This window comes from Elephantulus edwardii, unplaced genomic scaffold, assembly GCF_000299155.1.
Source record: "Elephantulus edwardii isolate Elephantulus edwardi_28Jun2011 unplaced genomic scaffold, EleEdw1.0 scaffold00003, whole genome shotgun sequence".
Taxonomy (NCBI): Eukaryota; Metazoa; Chordata; class Mammalia; order Macroscelidea; family Macroscelididae; genus Elephantulus; species Elephantulus edwardii.
Genome location: NW_006399753.1, coordinates 40047638 through 40054174, shown reverse-complemented (window position 1 = coordinate 40054174; position 6537 = coordinate 40047638). Strand labels below are relative to the sequence as shown.

General features: G+C 36.2%; 1 protein-coding gene and 1 pseudogene across 2 annotated transcripts in view; both read left to right on the top strand.

Moving 5' to 3' along the window:
• LOC102858384 (fibroblast growth factor 14-like) overlaps positions 1-6537 on the top strand; it is a 936720-nt gene that overhangs the window by 770567 nt on the left and 159616 nt on the right. The window lies entirely within an intron of this gene.
• Positions 6256-6489, top strand: LOC102867471 (annotated as a pseudogene).

Here is a 6537-nt window from a genome sequence, read left to right as displayed (position 1 = left end):
TACAATAAGATAAATGTATAAAAAGTATATTTCTAGGGAGCTCTGGTGTCCAAGCGGCAAGAAGTCCACAGTTTGAATCCACCAGATGCTCCGTTGTAGAAGGAGAGGTAATCTCCTCCTATGCCAGTCAGATTTGATTCGATGGTACACACACACACACACACACACACACACACACACACACACACACAAACAACAGGGGGAGAAGGAGAGTAAATTTCTTAATATTTTTGTTGTTTTTGTGTATCATCAAGTCGGAATCGACCCATAGCAGACTCTCTGGTGGGTTTTCAGAGGCAATTAAGCATACTGGAGGAGATGGCCCATCCTTCACCCATGGAGCAGCTGGTAGCCTCAAACCACATGCCTTTGGGATTGCAGCACAGTTTATTGCCACTAGGCCACCAAAGCTCCCTATATTTCATTATATTAACTTAATGAAATACTTCAGATCAAGAAGAATGAACATCTTCATTCTTTCTTCTGGTCCACTTTCAAACAATCTTAGGAACTAGCTCTTTATGCCTTCGGCAGTTATATTGGGTAGTTTCCTTTACTTTTTGCATCCTTTTACTCATAAAACCACTTTAACAATTAAAAACTTCAGTACAAGTAACAGAATTTAAAATTTGTTTTTAAATTCAATTTACACTTTAGCTAACTTGAGTATGTTTATCCTGGAAAATTTTAGTAACTACTTAAAAACATATATAATATGTGTAAAGAGTCAGTGTTAGTAAAATGTTAATTGATTAGAAGCGGTGCAATCTAATATTTTGGAATCTGGTCTAGGTAGATGCAAAGTTTACAGCTTAAGTTCTTGAGGTTTTTATGATCTCTCACTGGAGACCACCAATCATCAATCTCTTTAGAGATGGAAGCGATGGCTGCACACCACCTCCTACCTTGCTGATAATTACCTCAGCTTCCAGTCAGAGCTGCCTCCTTGAAGAACACCCCACATGAGGTGGCCTTGGTCTATCTATTTCTTTCACTATACGTTCCTCATCTGGTTCATAGGAAACCTACAGTTAAAGAAGTGCAACCAGAACCTTACACAGCCCTCAATCTCTTTTCTGTTGCCAATTCCAGACCATCTCTGATTTTTACATTTTTTCCCCCTCAGAAAGAGTACAGCTTTAATGCTGTAGTCCTTAAACCTCAAAGATCACATATCAGGCTTTCTCAGTAGCTTCCTTGAAATATCCTTTTTTGCCTTAACTGAAATTGAAGGAGGCAGGTCTTCTCATCCCGTGATAGAAGTGCAGAGCCCTAGCACAGTGCATTAACCACTCTCTTTATTACTACTGTTTCCTACTGATCTCCTCACTCTCTTCTTACACAGATTATAATGCTTTTCATAAAAGTTGCTTTCCCAGGCTCTTCTACATGTTCTGAGTAGGAATTTTAACACCTCACTTTAAGACACAGGCCACTTTGTGCCCATTTTTCTTGATATTTACATCTCAGCAGAGACAACAACAAAAAGAGTTATTACTTTTAGTAGAAATAATGAGTTACTAAAAATAAATTGCATTGCCAAAATAGAAGACCAAGTAACTGCCAATGATGCATGCACATATTCAGAGAAATAAACATTAAAATAAGATTTTTAAATACCATGATGTTTACTTTAAAGGTGGGCATCAATTAATTACTGAAAATACTGATAATCATCCAGAGTCATCAAATATATTGACAAATGGGCTGTTTCCTGTACTCATTCTGGAAATAGAAATTGTTGTAACCTTTTGGAGAAGCAATTTAATGATTTCCATTTTCATTTGTGGGAGCTCTGATGGCTTAGTAGTAAGGGGTTGTGCTGACAGTCTAAAGGCTCTGAATCCACCAGAGCTCTGCAGGATGAGCGATCTCTTCCCATGTTAGTCACAACTGGAAAACTCATTGGATAGTCAGCTATGAGTGAGCTCTGACTCAACAGTATATAACAACAATACTTTCACTTAAAGTATAGATAACTTCTGCCAGAGTAACATCACTTCTAGGAATTAGTTCTAAAGAATGAAAATCCTACACCATTAGAATTTATAGCTATTGAAACAGTCCTTTTAATGGCAAAATCTGTGTGCCAATGGAGGAATGGTTAGATAAAAAAGTTTAAGTAATTATCTGTCCCTGATAGTTATCTAACATTTGATAAAAAGACTTGATGGTGCACTTGATTAAGCACTGGGCTGGTAACCAGCAAATTGGTAATTCAAATCAACCAGCCGGTCCATAGAAGAAACATAAGGCAGGCTGCTTCTGTAAAGATGGACAGTTTTGGAAACTCTATGGGGTCAGTTCCACTCAGTCCTATAGTGTCATTATGTGTCTGATTCAGTTCATGCCAGTGGATTTGGTTTCGCTGGTTAACATTGGGTAGTTTTGCTTTGTCTTTTTCCCTTTTCTTTTTGGGGGGGGGGAGGGTAGTTTTCCTGATTGTACTTTCTCCCTTTGTGACATGGTACTTATACTTTCAGGGTTATATTTTAAGTAATGCAATATGTGCAAATTTTTGGTAACTTGCAAAGTATTATGCTGAATTGTATGCATAGTTGTTTCTATGCTTGTGAATTAGCTTTATAATAAGGTCATTTGTATTTCAAAAATTTATGAATTTTCACTTAGATTATGTCAAATCAAACTGTGTTCCCAAAACAATTAAACATCAAGAGTGCTCCAAATGTGTACCAAATTACTCCTATAGTTGAGAGTAACTTAAAAAAAAAAACTTAGAAAAATAAATCTGAGATTGAGAAAAAATATTTAGTAAAGTTCTTGGATCTAGCATTATGAATTTTATATTGTCTTACATGTTTTTACATGGGTTTTTGAGAGATGGAAGTGGCAGTAGGGATTTTTATATTTCTCTGCTTATGTTTTTGCAAATTTGAACATAATTTTTAAAGAGAACTAACTTACCTCCTGCCTTCCCTCAAAAAAAAACAAATCTCAACAACCTTTCAAAATTCTACTATGTTTTATAAAAGTAAACAAGTCAAAATAAGCTTTTGCTTCTTTAACTGAGTCAAGGATACTAGAAAAGGTATATCTCAAGATTAAATTTACTGGTTATATTTTCAAACTGAAGTTTTTATAAGAGAAGTAAGTTCTTTCATATATTCACCAACTACTTATTGAACATTTCCTAGGTGTGAAACACCTAGTATGTACTAAGGAGATATCGGTGATCAAAATATGTATAACTTACTAACATCATGATCTTTCAAATATAGTGGTAGTGCTAAGCATGTGCATGGGGAAAAGAGGAATACATATCAATCCAAAGAAAGATTTGAACTGAAGCTCCTAAGTTTAATACCAAAATAGCTGGTTTAGGACATGCTGGACAGATATAATTTATTTTATGACCCATAGATTTTTATCTATTTTTTATAATTTTGGAAACATTAACATGTCTCTAGGTAGTTATATTTGAGTCTTAAATATATTATGATTCTCTTGGAGTCAAAACACTACTATGTCAATTGATATGACTTTGATAATATAGAAGTAACTTGCTTAAATATGAAAACATTGAATAAGAGACAGTCTCTCTTTTTTCTCTCTCAAACACATACATATGCATACTCTCCCTAGCTTTTAAGTGTAAATGGATGTAGAATTATCTATTTACATTCAGAAAAGATTATGGCCAATTTCAAGTGTTATTCTAAAGGTAAAATTTGAAGCTTCTCATTTTAGGAAAGAAGAGAAGTTAAAGCTAGATGTATCAGAAATTACTTCAGTGTAAAATATGACAATCCAATTTCTTTGTCAAAATTTACAAAAGTTATCCTTTTGTTTCAAATTTCTATATTCTAACATAGTTAACTTTGGTCTTTCCTATGGAAACCACTAACAAATATTTTCTACCTAGTATTTTTCATGACCATGATCATTAAGAATTGTATAATGAGTAGTAACCTATAAATTTAGGATCCTAACACATTTTTAATATATAGCCCTTAAGGTGATTACATTATGGATATTCCTATACATACATTCTCTTACAGCTTATATATAAATGATATCTAGGAAGATTCTCAACAAGATGGATCAACATAATGTCTGTAATAATGGGTTTGGGCATAGCAGAGATTTTGAGATGGCACAAGACAGGACAGATTTCAGATTTGTTGTTTTTGAGGTCGCTAAGAATCATAGTCTATCTGATGGCACTCATCTAGAGATTTTGAGTGTCTTAGAGTCTTTAACAATATTTTAAGTCTTGTTTTCTTTTGAATTATTTTTGAGAGAAAAGATTTCTATTTCTTATAATTATTCTATTAAGAATGGGGACTGTACTCAGTCTCTTTCTCAGCTCTTTTTAGAAATCCTATGTAATGTAGAATTACACCCAACTTTTTAACTCAAAGCTCACTACATGTAGTCTACCACTAGAAGCAAAAATGTGTATATGAAAAACATTTTAACTTCATTTAATGTAGCAATACTGAATTAGTAAAAGGCTCACATGTTCAGTAGTATCTAGTGTCTATTGATAGTACACCACACATTTGCTATTTATTTGCAGTGTTTCATTATTTTAAAGTGTGTGTGTGTGTGTGGTGTGTACTATCAAATAGGATCTGACTGGTACAGGAGGAGATTGTCCCTTCTTTTTCAGCAGAGCATCTAGTGGATTTGATGTTTCTTTATTTTTATGGCACATTTTTAAGTTATGCGATTTTCAAATGTTTGAATTATAAATCCATGCTACTGCTTTGAGATATATAGAAACATAGATGATAGATAGATTAGATAGATAGATAGATAGATAGATAGATAGATAGATAGATAGAAATTTATCCTGGACTTAGAGGCAAGGATTCTGAGGCTTCGTCTAACATACATTGGACACATTGTGAGAAGAGACCGGTCCTTGGAGAAGGACATCATGCTTGGGAGGGTGGAGGGACAGTGCAGGAGGGGAAGGCCCTCTATGAGGTGGATTGATTCAGTGACTGGGATAATCGGGATGGGAGTGTCAGAGACAGTGCGTTTGGCACAGGACAGAGCAGAGTTTAGGGCTGTTGTACATAGGGTCGCCATGAGTCGCAAGCGACTCAACGGCTCATAACAGCAACAACAACCTAATTGGGTGAATGAAATAACAAAAGTTTTTAAATATGGAAGACAGAGCGGAAGAGGATATCAGAGTAATGAAATGTGATAATGAGTTTTGGAAGCATAGCCTATAGTATTTTGTGGTGCTAACCAAGTGTTGTGATGTGGTAAGGATTTTGCCACGTTGTTTATTTTAAAGGTGGAGGCATGGACTAAACAAGTGAAGGAATGCAGTTTCTAGAAGCTGGAAAGACAAGGACACAGATTCTTCCCTACAGCCTCCAATGAGTAACAGAGCTGCCTACACCTTTATTTTAGTCAATAAAAGGTTTTTAGGAGTTAAAAATCTACAAAATTATAAAATATACTTGTGTCATTTCAAACCTCTAAATATATGCCACATTATAGTTATTGTAGTGTACCATAGAGTAGGATTCAACCAATCCAATCGCTGAGCCTCCAGCGGTTTTCAGAGGCAGTTAATCGCATGGGAGGAGATTGCCCATCCCTCTCCTGAGGAGCACCTGGTGGCCTCGAACCGTGTTCCTTTCAAATTGCAGCATAGTTTCTTCCCACTTGGAAAACCAGATTATAGTCTCTATTAATTTCCCATATGCCACATTACCAATGGAAAATTAAGACAGACTGTATTTTTTTTAATGTCAAATGAGGAAAATGGTATCTATCATGAAGAGTTTCACTAGTTTGCTTAAGCAGCTAGGAAGCAGTATAGGAATGACTTAGACTCAGGTAGTCTCATACTAAGGACAATATTTTTAACCTCATAACAATTAACCTTTTAACTCATTACAACAAAGAAGTGATTCTGTGTCCTGAATTGATGCCTCTGGATCTCAGAATAAAATCACTTGCTGCAGCTGCAAAGTGCTGATCCAGAGACCTGAACTTCTTAGAGTACTTTGCAAATGTTGATTCCTCTATCTCTGGTTGGTTCAGCTGACATAACATCTCTTCTCCTCTTCTCAGTCACAGCTACTCTAATAACTCTTGTGTCCTTCTCCAATCCCTGGGTATTTTCAACAGCTTATTCCAAAATGGATATGATAAGAATGATATATTTCTTGAGATCGCAGGCCGCTCTTGACAGAGCTGGGTCGTTAGGGGCAAGGCTAACTAACCCTCGTCAATTCACCTGAATGAGCTCCTAGACCTCGGCCAGTCATGTTCTTTAAGGCCTAGTTGAGGCAAATTCTGCAGAGGGTTCCTTGGAAGGAGCGACTTGGCATCTACAGGTTCCTTCCCTTCTTTTTTGTCCTTGGAGCCGCGATGGAGTGGATCATGATCAGGGTGCGCGTCAGACAGGAGACCTTCTATGATGTCTACCGTAGAAAAGCCTCGGAAAGACAGTATCAGAGAAGGCTTGAAGAGACACCAGAGGGTGAGCTGCAGCGATGAAGCGAACACAAAACTCTGCTCTGGCTTTATCTCCTTTACATCATACTT